The sequence below is a fragment of the Carassius auratus genome, chromosome 40 (assembly GCF_003368295.1).
Source record: "Carassius auratus strain Wakin chromosome 40, ASM336829v1, whole genome shotgun sequence".
NCBI lineage: Eukaryota > Metazoa > Chordata > Actinopteri > Cypriniformes > Cyprinidae > Carassius > Carassius auratus.
This window is the reverse complement of record NC_039282.1, coordinates 18,487,797-18,503,987: the sequence shown is the minus strand read 5'-3', so window position 1 is coordinate 18,503,987 and position 16,191 is coordinate 18,487,797. Positions and strand designations below refer to the sequence as shown.

The window sequence follows — 16,191 nt, the reverse complement described above, 5'->3', positions numbered from 1 at the left end:
ATGTTCGATTTTCTGCTGTAATATTTATCCACATTCCAGCCGAGCGAGTGCAGCACTTTGAGGAGGAGATATGTGTGTGTGTGTGTGTGTGTGTGTAGTTTATAAATTAGAAGGTGTTTGTTTAGCCATCCGTTCCCTTTAGGAAATCACTAATGAGATCTCTATCGTTTCTCCTAGACAGCAGTGAGATTAAATGGACACTATTATTGGACTATTATTCTACTCCTCTGGTTTTTTGAAGAAAAAGACTCCTATTTGTCTGGAGAAACCTCAAACTGCTTGGATTTGTCAAGATACCGGAATATTCTCTTTATATATGATTTCAAATACTTCGGATGAAATTCTCTCAAAATCAAATGAACAAAAAATCAGATGATAATTACATTAATTTCTCAGGTTCAAATTTTGCACTTTAATTTGTGCCTTGTTAGAATAAATCATTGGTGGAACATTTCAGGCAATATTAGTGTTTACAGTTTTTACAATAGATTGAAAGTAAATGAAAGTTAATGTATTGCATTGGTAGATATTTAAGTATAATATATTTAAGATATTTAATGTAATTTTTCACTATTAAGGATAAAATTAATTCATAAACTTATAAAAAATAATAAAATAATTGTACTATATTATAAAATATTTTACTACATTATAATAATTATTATTACTTTAAATGTTGATTTAAATTTAAACCATCACAGGGAGCTCAAAAATAAAATTAATTTAAATTTTATTTTATTTTGAGCTCCCTGTGATGTTTTAAATGTATATTTACATTTTTATTTTATTTTATTTTATTCTGTGCTCCCTGTGATGTTTTAAATTTTTATTTTATTTTATTTTAGTTTAGTTTAGTTTAGTTTATTTTGTGCTCCCTGTGATGTTTTAAATGTACATTTACATTTTTATTTTATTTTATTTTATTTTATTTTGTGCTCCCTGTGATGTTTTAAATGTAAATTTACATTTTATTTTATTTTATTTTATTTTATTTTATTTTATTTTATTTTGATGGTCCTGAAGGACAGTCATTTCATGCTTTGAAAATGATCTATGTTCAATGATCTTTGACAGGAAGTGAAGGCTGGTGTTCTCTTTATGAACGGAGACTGATTGCGTGTAAATGGCAACAGTGTGTGTGTGTGTGTGTGTGTGTGTGCCATCTGTTCGTGTCTGCTACTCTCACTGTGAGACTAATTACAGGACTTTACATGTACCCACAACAACCAGGACCAGAACCTGATGAAACCTTTTTGAGGAACCTCAAATCTCTCTCACACACATCTGACACCTTCACAGCTTCATTTATGTGTCGATATGAGTGTGTGTGGTTGATCTCTGTGAATGTTTTGTGTGTGATTAATTGCCTGCTTTACACCTCTCTGTCCTCAAGTTCTCCATCAGACAAAGCGAGACAGACACCGAGTCAATATTGTCTCAGCAAACTATATTAAATCCATACAGCTGTAGTCTGACACAATATCAGTATTTCACACTGTAACAAAATGTTCTGCGCAAACAGATGAAATCTGCTCTAGAAGTGTGAAGAAAAATATCGTTAAATATATTTTTCTACATTTTGTTTGAGTTTGCCTGTACACTGAAAAAAAGATGTAGGATTTACACTGAAACATTTTTTATTTTAAAAAATTGCTAGTGAATTTTACAAAGAATTGTCAAGTAACACATTGAATTAAATGTCAAATTTGAAGTAGAAAGACTGAAATAGTATTTCCGTGTAAAACGTGCTTCAGTATCAACTTTGAAAAAAGTTTTTAGAGTGTATTATTATATTTAACCTTATATAAAAACTAAAGTAGTCTGTTTTCATTTTAGTAACTACAACAAAAAATGGTGTAGAAACTTAGATTTTTGTAGATTATTGAAGCACATTTTATAAGAAAATACTATTTCAGTCTTTCAGATTGTTATGATTTAATGTTACTTGCCATTATTTAGCAAAATTTGCAAGCAATATTTTTTAAATTAAAATAGTTTCAAAGCCATTTTTTTCAGTGTTCACACAAAAGTATTGAAAATCATCTTGAAATGAAATTTTCTCTATTAAAAGAAGTTAAAAAGTAACTGTGTATTCTGTTAAAAATATATATATATATTTTGCAAACAACATAATAATTTTTATGAATTAATCAAGTCCCCCTGAATGTGTGGGTTGGTTAGGATTAATTATTTGTGCAATTTCTAAGGGAAAATTGTTTCTATTTCAATATTTTACAGTGTATTCCTTAGCAATTTCTTATAGATATATACACACATACACACACACACATTTGTTTTTGTGAAAAGTGTGTTCATCCCTTAGGTGTAATGGTTTTTATACTGTACAGACTGTATATTCAATGGCCCTACACCAACCCTACACTAACCCTAACCCTCACAGGAAACTTTGTGCATTTTTACTTTCTCAAAAAAACTCATTCTGTATGATTTATAAGTGTTTTGAAAAAGGGGGACATGGGTTATGTCCTCATAAGTCACCCTCTCCTTGTAATACCTGTGTCATACCCATGTTGTGTCCTGATATGTCACAAAAACATGCCCACACACACACACACACACACACATATATATAAAAGTGTGTCAAACATTCTGAATATAATACTATGACTCATGACTGGTTTCTTTAGTTAATCGAATATTCATGTCTGTTTGTTTCTTCCCAAGGGAACTATGGTGAGAGTGGGATGGAGGCGTTTAAAGAGATGGCGGGAAAGGAAGGGATCTGTATCGCTCACTCGGATAAAATCTGGAGTAACGCCGGCGAGCAGAGCTTCGACCGTCTGCTGGTCAAACTGCGCAAGTATCTGCCCAAAGCTCGCGTGGTGGCGTGTTTCTGCGAGGGCATGACCGTACGAAACATCCTGATGGCCATGAGACGACAAAACCTCGTCGGAGAGTTCCTGTTGATCGGCAGGTCAGTGGAGGAAAGAATGGGGAAAAACACGGAGAAACTAAGCGCGATTTTACATGGCCTTTGACTGGAGATTTAATATATAAAACCATCCCGTCAACTTAAAAATGAGAAGTGTGTGAGAAACAGGGTTATTATAGTTAAATAAGCCTACAACTATAAAAACATGTTTGCTACTTGATATAAAATAAATCTTAACTAATATAAAATATAACCAAATTTTTTTCCAGCTAATTAACAAGGCAACATTTCTCATTTTTATTTAGTTTAATTTGATGTGCTAAAATAACTAAAATTTGAATAAGTATTAATAAAAAATATATAGACATATTTAAAAAAAAAGTTTTAATACATTTGTTTTGTGTAAAAAAAATCTGTCTGTGTCCTTTTAATTCCTTTTTATTCCTTTTTTAGTTCTTTTAATACATACATGTATTTTTAATACGAAATGAAAATTAAATAATGTTGCCTTGGTCTATTTATTATTTTTTATTTTATTTCAGTAAATATTTTTTATGTAAGATTTTTGTTATGATCTTACCTCTAATACCCCTGGGGTGGACTACTGTTATGAAATCTGCGTGATTTTTTCATCATCAGCTGCTCAGTAAGGATGAGATCCAACAGGAAGTTATCATCATCCTCATTGTAGCCATCATCATCATCATCATCATCATTACATTATCTTCATCATCATCATCATCATTGCAGGTATGTTTCATAATTTAGGGTTTTATGCATCTTTAAAATAAAGGCTACAAAAGGCCATAGAAGAACCATTTTTGGTTCCTCGAGGAACCTTGCAGAGATCAATTCTTAGGAACATTTAATAAAATATAAAGATAACTTTTTCTACTATAAAGAACCTTTTGTGGACTGGAAAGATTCTATGGATGTTAAAGGTACTTCATGGAAAGATCAATGCCAATAAAGTACTTTTATTTTTAAGAGTTCACTTAGACACAGACACACGTCTCCTCTCTTGGAGTCTGAATGTCTCTGATGGCCTCTGTAAGATCCTCTCAGGCACCGTTAGTGCCGTATTTACTGCTTCAGTCTCCGGTCAGATGGAGTGCTTCCTTCTGTCTGAAGTGGAATTACAACAAGAGCCAAAGGTTGACCGCAAAACAACTCATGTGTAGCGCAAGCATGTGTAGACAGAAATTAAAGTGGCTCTTAAAGCTTGTGCACGCACTCTCTGTGAGGAACAGACTGAAATTTAAGTCATGAAGGTCTGGAAAAAGTTTTTGTGTGTGTGTGTGTGCATCTCATGTGAGTGTGTGTGTAACATATCAAATCATTTCATTTTCAGATTAACTATCCCTCAAAAAGACTTGCGCCAGGTCCAATTTAATAGACCTATATTCAATGGTTCAGCCACTATTGAAAGTATGTGCATCTCATAACTTTGTTTTCATTTCATAACGCCCTAGCAACCACCCAGAAAACATTGATAATACCCTAGTTACTCCTAGCAACACCACATCAACCAGAACACCCTGGGACTGCTTTAGAAACCTGCCAGAACACCTTAGTAATGCCCTTGAAACTATCCGGAACACCATAGTATCTCCCTAGCAACTCCCTAGTATGGTATTTCCATAGCAACCACCTAGAACACCTTAGCAACACCCTATCAACCAGCCAGAATATCTTAGCAACACCTGCAACAACCCAAAATGCCTTATTAATGTGCAGCAACCACACTGAATACATTAGCACGACCTTGCAACCAGCCAAAATACCTTAGTAGCATCTTAACATCCTCCTACAACACCCTAGCAACAACCCAGAACACCTTAGCAACACCCTTGCAACCAAACAGAACAAATTCGTAACACCCTAGCAACTAGCCAGAATAGAAACGCAATGACAACTACCCAGAACACCTTATTAACACCCTAGTAACCACACAGAGGATCATACCACCACACTTGCATCCAGCCACAACACCTTAGCAACCACCTACAACACCTTAGCAACAACCATGAACACCTTAGCAACACTCTAACAATCACCAAGAACACCTAAACTTTGTAATGCTCTAGCAACTACACAGAACAGCTTAAGGCTGCCCTAGCATCAAGACAGAATGCATTGGTAATACCCTAGCAACCAGCCAGGACACCTTAGCAACCACCTATCAAAAATCTATAAAAGATACTGACTGTAATACAAGTAAAAGCCATATATATGGCTGCTTCTTTTATTACAGTCAGTGTCCTTCTCAGATTTGTTGCACCTCGTTAAATCCCAGGTCTTCCACAGAAGTGTTCATTATGACATTGGGAACTCATAAACATGACTTTGTTTCCTGGCAGACTGATAGAAATCGGTGCTTCCCGACTCCCGGAAATTGCGTGAAGACAGACAATCAGATTACAGTTTGTCGCTGGAGAAGCTGTGGCCGTGTTTGTGTGCAGAACACGGCCGTCCAGCTTTCAGGTCAGACACGTGACAATCCAGAACCCGCACGCAAATGGAGCCAACTTCATGATCATTAAACGCCCTGAGAGTGTTTATGATGCGTTTCCTGTCTGCCTCCCTCTCAGTGTTTTTTGCACTGGTCTGTGTTCCGTGCGGAGGAGCTGTCAAGTCTTCGTCATCCTCCTCTTCCTCCCGGCAGAACCGAGAGTGTGAGAGGAATATTTAACAGATGAGAGAGAAGGAAAGCAAAGAATTCTGGGCCAAAGCAAGGGAATGACAGAACAGGCAGTGGCGATGTGTTTGCGCTAATGTGTTTGTTCAAATCAGCCAGAGAAAAGAAAATGAACACCCTAGCATCCACCAAGAATGTCTTAGTATAAATAAATTCTGAGAATCGGTTTTTCAACTGAAACATTTGCTGATTCACTTAAATTCAGTCATCAGAAAATCACAAAGACTTGAGTAACACCCAAGCAACTAACCAGAATACTTTAAAACCTTAGTAGCCACCCAGAACTGGAACTTTACCCAGGACCTAGGGACTTTGGGCCGTTACTTGGTGTGTTTCCACCGCAGGAACCAGGATCTAAATAAAGTTCCAGGTAAAAAAATGCCCCTCAAAAAGTCCCTGCTGGCGAGGTGGTACTTTTTCAAAGTTCCGGAACTTTCGGGGGCGGGACTTGGGCGCTAAACATCCTGATTGGTTGAGTTCAACCACCATTTATTCGGATCATTTTCAAAATATTACTGTTATTGTGTCATGAAATGTAGTTTTATAAGTATTTCAGGTGAGATGTAGTTGTTTAAAACTCAAATCTGTGGTTTATTGATAAAGACAGCGCCTATTTATAAATGTGTTTCGCTGATTTCGGAGACGTGAGCCCCGCGTGATCAGCGGGAGCTCAGTGCTCATGTATCCGCCGAGAGCAGCCTCACCTCGGCTAGACCTTTTGATGTGTGCCGCTGGCTCTGATGTCTCTTTAGCGGTCGAACATAAAATATCATTAGTTTTGGGTAAATCTAACAGGTAATCTTTGGTCTGTATTCAATTTATCTGTATGTTAAAATGAAAATAAAAAGGGCAAATTGATATAATATTTAGTTTGTGACTGTATATACACATATCCCTGAACTAAGTACATTTCTGCGGCTGTTATTATGTTCAAATGAAAACGAAAGGAGGCAGTGGTGTTTAATATCCTATTTAGTTTTATTGTAAATATACAGAGAGGAAAATTGCAGTACCCAAGTCGAGCTGACTGAAGTTATCAAGTATGCTGCTCTTTGCAGAATCACCGTATTTTGCGTCGTTGCGGACATCACACTCCCGAATCGAATGCGCAAAGTCTGAACTTCCGAGAATGCACGTCCAAAAATTTGCGTACTTTGTATTGAGAAACGCACGCAAACCTACGTCACCAGACTATTTGCCTAACCTTCCCTTACGAAAGGAAAATATATTTACCAATATATTTCTTAAAATATATTGTGATATATTGTAATATATTATTTTCCATTTTTATTTTCTAATATTTTATATATTTGAATACATTTAATAATATATTGATGATACATATATTATATAATATATTGCAAAATATACAAATGATTGCCGCTTTCAATATATTGCAATATATTGGAAAAAATAAATATATATAAGAATATATGCCTAATATATTACATGATATTTTCCAATATACTGCAATATATTTTTGTTTTATAAGGGTTCCCAGTACTTTAGACCGCGGTGGAAACACAGAAGGCTACAGGTCTGGGGGGAAAATAGTTCCTGGGGAAAAAAAGTTCCTGGTACAAATGTTCCGGGTTATTTCGGTGGAAACGCGGCATTAGTAATATTCTAACAACTAACCAGAGCACCTTCTTATTTATTATTGTGAAAATGCTTTGAATCAGTTTATAATGTATAAAGCAGTATATAGTCAGATGTCATTTGACTTGACTTAGCAATGTCCTAGCGACCACCCAGAAGACCCTAGCAACTAACTAGAATACCATCTTGTTTATTACTATAAAGCAGCTTTGAATCAATGTAAAGTGCCAAATAGTTAAAAACTTGACTTGACTTAGCAATGCCCTAGAAACCACCCAGAATGGCCTAGAACACTAACACATTCACACAACCATAGCAATGCCCCAACAACCACCCAAAATACCTTAGCAATGTCCTGGCAACCACTCAGGACACCTTTTCTTTACTGTCGAAAATAAAATATAGTCATTTGTACTATTCTGTTTGGCGCTGCTGTCTGCACAGAAAATGCACTCTTTATATTGGTTTAATTGCTCATAGTATGTCATGTGGCATTCAACACAGGCTTGGCACAACCAATGTGGTTTCGTGGATGGGGCTTGTAGGATTACAAACATGTGAAAGTAGGAATATCCCAGATCCTCTTACGCTCTTGCTGGAGGATCTAGCACACACCAGCCCATCACGAGCGGCTCGCACATCTGCCCTCTCCTCGTTCCCCGCCGCAAGCGTCTTGTAGGGTCTACAGAGATGAAACAATGAACCCGTCTCACTGAACTCTCACAACAGTGATCTCTACGGCCCGCATGACATGCATTAGCCCTGTCCTGCCCACAGCTTTTACCCCACAGACCAAGCGCCAACTGATTAATGATGCTCCAAGTGTGTGTGTGTCAGTGTGTGTGTTTGGCGCAGTTGACACAACTATTATTTTCCGTTTCCCCATCCGTGCTGCACTCTGAGCTGGAGACGGAACGAAATCAGAACCAATACCCTTCCACGGCTTGTTGCCATAGCAACAGAATTGTCACCCGTACCAACACCACCGCCTCCCGCCAGCCTCAGATTTAGTCAGAGAGGGATGTGAACAGGCGGAGAGAGGGTTTAAAGTCAGGCCTCTGGAATTACCATGAATATCTGGTTCTGCCTCCAGGATTCTCACTGATGAAGTACCACACACTCTCACAGACACAGGTCCAGCTGCTCAGAGTAAACCTGGGAAGAAAGAGAAACACGTTTTATGGTGTTTAATCAGTGTTGGGGAAGCTGCTTCTCATGCTCCTCGTAATCTAACATTAACTACACAACCTAACAGCAAACAATATTTGAACAAAATATTACGAAATATTTTACGTTATTAATAATTGTCATAATTGAGATAAATAATAATGATAAATTTTATATATATATATATATATATATATATATATATATATATATATATATATATATATATATATATATATATATGAATTTAATTAAGGTGTTGTTCATAATATTTCATAAAAAATTATGAAATAAAAATGCAACATATACATACTGTATAGACAGACAGATAGATAGATCTGTGTTATGTACATGGTATTACACTTGTTATTATTTTGAATAGCTTTTATTTTGATTTTGTTGAGTTTTCACGTCATTAATTTTGTGATTTTTATTTGAGTGTTTTTAAAATCTTTTTTTAGTTAAGTAGGTATTTCGTTTGTTTAATTTTAATAATTTTAGTGCAACATTTTATTTCAGTTACATTTTTAATTGAAACGTTTGTGCAAGGATTTCGTGTATTTAATACAATTAACAAAAAAAGGTTTGTGATAATTTTAATAACACTGATACAGTACCTAAAATTCTGAGAATCGGTTTTTCAACTGAAACATTTGCTGATTCACTTAAATGAGACTTCCTAATGCTTTAAATGAGAGAGAGTACAGTTTTACCGTTGAATAAGGTGTTTAGGGTGTTTGTTTAAGGCTGTGATGGATGGATACAGAGAAAGAAAACGTCTGTAAGTGTTGAGTGATTGCTTGAGTTTCCACAGTCTCAAAAGTTTCCTGACCTGCCAATCAAAAAGACAGGAACATTTCAATGTGAGAAACCCTGTGGGTCACTCGTGTGTGTGTGTGTGTGTGTGTGTGTGTTTAAAGCCGTCCTATGATTGCCAGCACCCTCTGGTAAACTGTCTGACAAACTTAACAATGTGTATGTGTGTGTATATCCATCAATCTTATGTGAATGGGTCTGTTTTTCTGTCCTGTCAGATTTCGCTGTCTGTGTGTGTGTGTGTGTATGCAGATGGACACAGCATGAGGTTTTGACCTCATGGATCTGATCTGCAGCAAGCCTAAAACACACACACATTCCACTTAGCCTGACGTTTTTTAAGACCAAAAATAAAAAGATGAACACTAAGTGAGAGTATAACTTAAATACGCTACAAAACTAAATCCATATTTAAAGGGATAGTTCACCAAAAAAGAAATTCTGTCATTTATTGTCATTCCAAACTTTCTTTCTTTCTTCTGTGGAATATAATATGTTTAGCAGCTCACACTGCTCGACTTTATACAATGAATGTGTGTGGACTAGGGCTGTCAAGCTAAAAAAATGCCCCAGAAAGCACTGGAAATTAAGTCCACTTATTAACAATAAACATTTCCTGCAGTTTTTCCATCAAAATTAATGAAGAAATTAAGAATGTTAGTATTCTTTCTTTATAATTGTAATGTAAAATAAAATAATTATTACTATATTATTTTTCTTAAATATAATTTAGAGTTTTTCATTAAAATAATACATTATCAATATATATATATATATATATATATATATATATATATATATATATATATATATATATTTTTTTTTTTTTATTATTATTATTTTTTTTTTTTTGTGCCAAATTGTGCAGCCCTACAGACAAGCAGTAAACCTGTTTTTCAATCACATTTACAATCACAGCCACAATTTTTATTTTTGCTAAAATGAAAGAATCAGAAACTCAAATCATTTGACTGAAAGCCTGTGTTTAGTGATGATCGTGAGGCTATCTAAGCTCCTGCTCGGTATGTTCAGTGTTGTTTTAGCATGTGTGCTGTGTGAAGGACAGCTGTGGCCAGTGTTTTGACTGGCTGTAGTAATTGCGCTCTATTTTCAGCTCTCTCTATCTGAATGCTTGACGATCCCCCATCATGGCCTGACGTAAACGAATGGAAAGTCCAAAGAAATCTCTAGTTCACTATTTACTTTTCATCTCTTCTGACACCTTCACAAACCCTGTTTACCACAAAACCCTTCATGCTGCACTTACTCTGTCCTTCAAAGCCAACGTGAGATTAAAGCAGACCCAATTTAAAGGGATAGTTCACCCAAAATGAAAATTATGTCATTAATGACTCACCCTCATGTCGTTCCAAACCCGTAAGACCTCCGTTAATCTTCAGAACACAGTTTAAGATATTTTAGATTTAGTCCGAGAGCTCTCAGTCCCTCCATTGAAGCTGTGTGTACGGTATACTGTCCATGTCCAGAAAGGTAAGAAAAACATAATCAAAGTAGTCCATGTGACATCAGAAGGTCCGTTAGAATTTCTTGAAGCATCGAAAATACATTTTGATCCAAAAATAACAAAAACTATGACTTTATTCAGCATTTACTTCTCTTCCGAGTCTGTTGTGAGCACGTTCACTGCAGTTTGTGATATCCGGTTCGCAAACGAATCATTCGATTTAACCGGATCTTCTTGGACCAGTTCACCGAATCAAACTGAATCGTTTGAAACGGTCTGTGTCTCCAATAAGCATTAATCCACAAATGTCTTAAGATGTTAACTTTTTTAATGTGGCTGACACTCCCTCTGAGTTCAATCAAACCAATATCCTGGAGTAATTCATTTACTCAAACAGTATCTGACTGAACTGCTGTGAAGAGAGAGATGAACACTGAGCCGAGCCAGATAACGAACGAACGAACGATTGACTCGTTCTCGAGTCAAGAACCGGTTGCATCGGTTTTCGGATCACCAGTAGTGATGGGAAGTTTGGTTCATTTTGGCAAACCGGTTCTTTCAGACAGTTCGATTCAATAAACCGGTTGAAGAAAACGGTTCACCGGTTCTTATGAGCTCGACGTAATGACGTCATTGGCAATGATTGCCCTTGATTAAAGCCTTCGGTTTACCCGTGCTCATAACACTAGCACAGAATCAGTTCAGAATCAATCACCAAAAGAATCAGTTCAGTTCAGACGCTCTTTGTGTCGGTCTGCTTCACGCTGAATCACACATGCGCAGTATCATCAGCTCCTCGGTTCTCGAATCGGACGCGTCTGACAGAAACGGTTCATGACTCGTGAACGAGTCAATCTTTTGTTCTTTATCTGGCTCGGCTCGGTGTTCATCTTCAGTTCTCTCTTCACAGCAGTTCAGTTAGTGTACTGTTTGAGTGCATGCATTACTCCGGGATATTGGTTTGTTTTAACTCAGAGGGAGTGTCAGCCACGTTAAAAAAGTTAACAGCTTAAGTCCTTTGTGGATTAATGCTTATTTGAGACGTGAACCATTTAAAACGTTTTAGTTCGATTTGGTGAACTAGTTCAACCGGTTCACTAAGAAGATCCGGTTACATCGAGTGATTCGTTCACGAGCCGGATATCACTACACTTCAGTGAACGCGCTCACAACAGACACGGAAGAGAAGACAATGCTGAATAAAGTCGTAATTTTTTTTATTGTTGGACCAAAAGTTATTTTTGATGCTTCAAAAAATTCCAACGGACCCTCTGATGTCACATGGACTACTTTGATGATGTTTTTCTTACCTTTCTGGACATGGACAGTATACTGTACACACAGCTTCAATGGAGGGACTGAGAGCTCTCGGACTAAATCTAAAATATCTTAAACTGTGTTCTGAAGGTGAACAAAGGTCTTATTGGTCTATATTACTACAAGGAAAAAAAAAATATCATTTTTGACCTGGGAAATGTAATTTATAATTTGGAAAAATATTTTCAGTTAACCTAAAATCTTGCTTATAATGATTCCTCCTAATGTAATAACTGTCACAACAAAAATAGGGAATAATGAGTCATTTAACCTGTTAACTGTCACTCACGTTTTTGAAGATAGACTTGAATGTGCATGATACAAACCTAAATTTTTATAATTCATGACTGAAAACATTTTGTAACATGATTTTGATGTACCATTTACATGGTAATGCAATGTCTGATTTTAAAAATGGGTTTTGAAGGATGAATTTTGAGATTTTATGTTTTCAAGTGATATATAACTTCTGATGATTTCTAAAATGTGATAGAGAAAAAGGCAACGAGGAAGTCTTTTTTTAAACAAAGGTCAAAGCTCCTTTTGTAATGTAGATTTCTGAGGGTGCACTCTTGTCATAAATTGATCTATTACTTTTCCTACATAATTTTTAACAAAAAATATTGGTATAATATATATTTGGGAGTCTTAGACCTTTCCAACGATATATAGTTTGTCAAGATTAGATTAAATTTGATTGTAATATAGTATAGTCAACGTAGGCGTCCCGTATACGGGACGGGGTGACATTTAACAGGTTAAAAAATGTTATAAATTAACGTTATAAAATAAACGTTAGCATTGGGAAGTAAAATGAGTTGCAAATGTTGTTTCATGTTGACGTTATCCTCTTGCTTTCTCTCTATGCCTGTTTCTGTCATTTGGCATCCAATTATCAGCCCATCTGAAGATGTCACTTCATCTACAGCCATCACAACATTTTACACATGACAGGAGAGCAGAGAGGAGATGAGAGCATATCTGGTCTGATCTGGGCTGAACAGTCACAACACAATTCATTTGGAGGTCGTAACTGTCAGAGCGGAGAGACGGATCTGATGGAGAGACGCTGGCACACGCTGACGCTGTCCTCCTGTGACCCGTCTCCGTGTGTGTGTGTGTGATTTCTTTAACGTCCTCTGAGTTCCGTCACCTCATGCTGATCAGCACATGTTTGCTGTAAAACCATGGCGTGTTTTTCTTGTTGTCATGGCAGCAACATTAGTGAAGCACTCAGATTCGATTCCAATCTTGATTTGTGAATATTCATGTACTGTGGCATTCAAAAGTTTGGGGTAGGTAAATTTTTAAAGCCACACAGTGTTACAACATTGACTTATTTACAGCTCTCTCTTCATATCCATTGGGGGTCAGAGACAGTATTTTGACACTGAAAAATTGAGCACTGTACTTTTAAAGCGATAGTTCATCCATCGATAATGAAAGTGCTGTCATCATTTTGTTCCTAACCAGAACGACTTTCTTTATTCCTCTGAGCTTAAATGAATGTAATATACACACACATACCCACACACACATATATATTAATTTCATAATTTTATAAAATGTCATATTAATTGCTGAAATTAAAGCTGCAGTAGGTAACTTTTGTAAATATATATTTTTTACATATTTATTAAACCTGTCATTATGTCCTGACAGTAGAATATGAGACAGATAATCTGTGAAAAAATCAAGCTCCTCTGGCTCCTCCCAGTGTCCTATTGCCATTTGCAGTTACGGACCGCTCCCGGAAAGAAACAACCAATCAGAGCTGCGGTCCGTAACTTTGTTTGTGTTCAAAATGTAGAAAAATGTATATATAAGCGAGTACACCATGAATCCATTTTCCAAACCGTGTTTTTAGCTTGTCCTGAATCACTAGGGTACACCTATAATAAGTGTTTATATTCAGACTATTTTAGATTGCTTCGGGGTACCGCGGCGGAGTAACCCAGTACCTTTGTGATTCTTCATAGACATAAACAGAGAGAAGTAGTTCCGGCTACGATGTTCTTCCGCAAGACGCAAGCAGTTCTGTTTATTAACTGCTAGAGCGTCAAAAGTTCCCTTCCGCAGCTTTAAACCAAAATAGAAAACGATGAGCAGGCGCTCAAACCCTGTATTTTCAGTGTTGTCAAAATAAAAGTCCCAATTCAGGCACATCAGCCTGAACAGAAAAACTTATTGGCCATTGCCAGTAAATATAAATTTCCAAATGTCAGCCAATATATTGGCTATACATCAGTCAACCACTGATTTTTGTCTCTTCTGAAACATTAGAGGAGCCACACTTGAAATGTGACCAAACTGAAAAATGTATTGGCCAATGCCGATAAATAAAAATGTTAAATATCGGCCGATAAATTGGCCTTGACTATATATCAGTTAATCACTAATTGTTTCTTTTCTGAAACTCTAGAGAAACCTCACATGAGGTGTGGCCAAACAGAAAAACTTACCGGCTGGTGCCGATAAAATCCCCAAATATCGGCCGATATATCGGCTATATTTCGGTCATCCACTAATTGTTTCTGTTCTGAAATGCTAGAAGTTCCACACTTGAGATGTAGCTGAACAGAAAAACTTTATCCCAATAAAAATTGTCAAATATCTTTGCTATATATTGGTTAACCACTAAATGTTCCTCTTTTGAAACTCTAGCAGAGCTACATGTGAGATTAGTCAGGTAATTTTCTCCGGAGAAATATTTGAGATTCAGGAGACTTATGTAAAATCTTAATTTGCTCTACATTTGATCTCGCTACTCGATAAACACTCAAGATTTAAAAAGATCACATTTGTTGTTGTTGTTTTTTTTTTGTTGCCTACTGAGAGCGAAGCAGAGAATGAGTGTTTTTCTATAATGGTCTTTGTCATGGAGCAGTGGATGAGTTTTTGGGGCGCAGCTGTGTGAAAGCAAGGAAAGATATGATCCTCCGCAAATAAATGAGTCCAGACCGTATCCGTCTGCCTGTTCATTTCCTTTCCTGATGGCACCAATGGAAATAAACAGAACACAAACCCAGTAAATACAGACTCGATCCAAACACAGGGGTAAACGAGTCAATCATGTTCACAGGTAGATGATGCTTATCTGCATTTATTAATAAATATAAGATATTTAATCCCACCGTGGCGAACAGGAAGCTCTTTATACACACCCACTCACACAGAGGCTTTTTGAGGTCTGCATGTTGAAGAGCAGACGCCTACATGTGTGGCGCTTGTATGAAGTGTGAGAGGTCTGTTGTAAAGAGCCTTTCATAACACACACACACACACACACACACACACACACACACACACTGTAAGCTCTTTCACTAGATTCTTACAACTCAGTCAAAATTACATAAGTGTGTGTGTGTCTTACAATTTTGAGTTTAGTCTTTGTGAAATAAATTCTTCAGCAAGTAAGCAGTAAGCATTGTGCTGTTGTTCTTCCCATCTATTAGCCGTGACTATATTCTCTATTGTACCTTTCGTTTAATTATTAATTACCATTTGATTTTGAACTGACCCCTCTAAAGGAATTTAATTTAACCTTTTGTGACTAATTGCTTGATGGGTTCCTCATTTGTCACTTTGCATAAAAGAATCTTCTAAATGAATGCATGTAAATGTAATGTAAATGCCAATACCATGGTAAGCATTTCTTCGGCCAAAATACTAGTTATTAATTATTGTCAATATTGCAAAAAATCTTTGGTAACTTGGTTTTTCCAACAATTTTTACACTTTTGGAAGGTGATGCCATGTTAATTTATTCTAATTTCACATCCAATAACTGTAGTAATTATGGTGTTTTAGTTGAAGTTTCAGGAAGCAGGAAGTTGCATAATCACTTTCTTTCTAGTTCTGTTGTGGCACACATAGTAGCTCCGCCCACACTGAAATCTCATTGGGCTAAAATGTTATAATAATATGGAAAATATGAATATTAATCATATATATATATGTATATATATATATATATATATATATATATATATATATATATATATATATATATATATATATATATTATTTTTTTTTTTTTTTTTGCCTGTGATTTTGTTGTTTTGCAATGCAATAGACTGTGTGTGTGTGTGTGTGTGTGTGTGTAAATTGCTTTAATTTTAATAAATCTATTACATTTTACTAAATTTACAGGTGATATCGATGTGAGAACACTATATAATATATAATAATATATTATATTTGTATATGTGTTTGTGTGTGTGTGTATTAATATTT

The 16,191-nt window shown here is 36.0% G+C and overlaps 1 pseudogene; it reads left to right on the top strand.

Annotated features, from left to right (window-relative positions):
- Window positions 1-16,191, top strand: part of LOC113058765 (metabotropic glutamate receptor 5-like) — a 46,047-nt pseudogene that overhangs the window by 16,566 nt on the left and 13,290 nt on the right.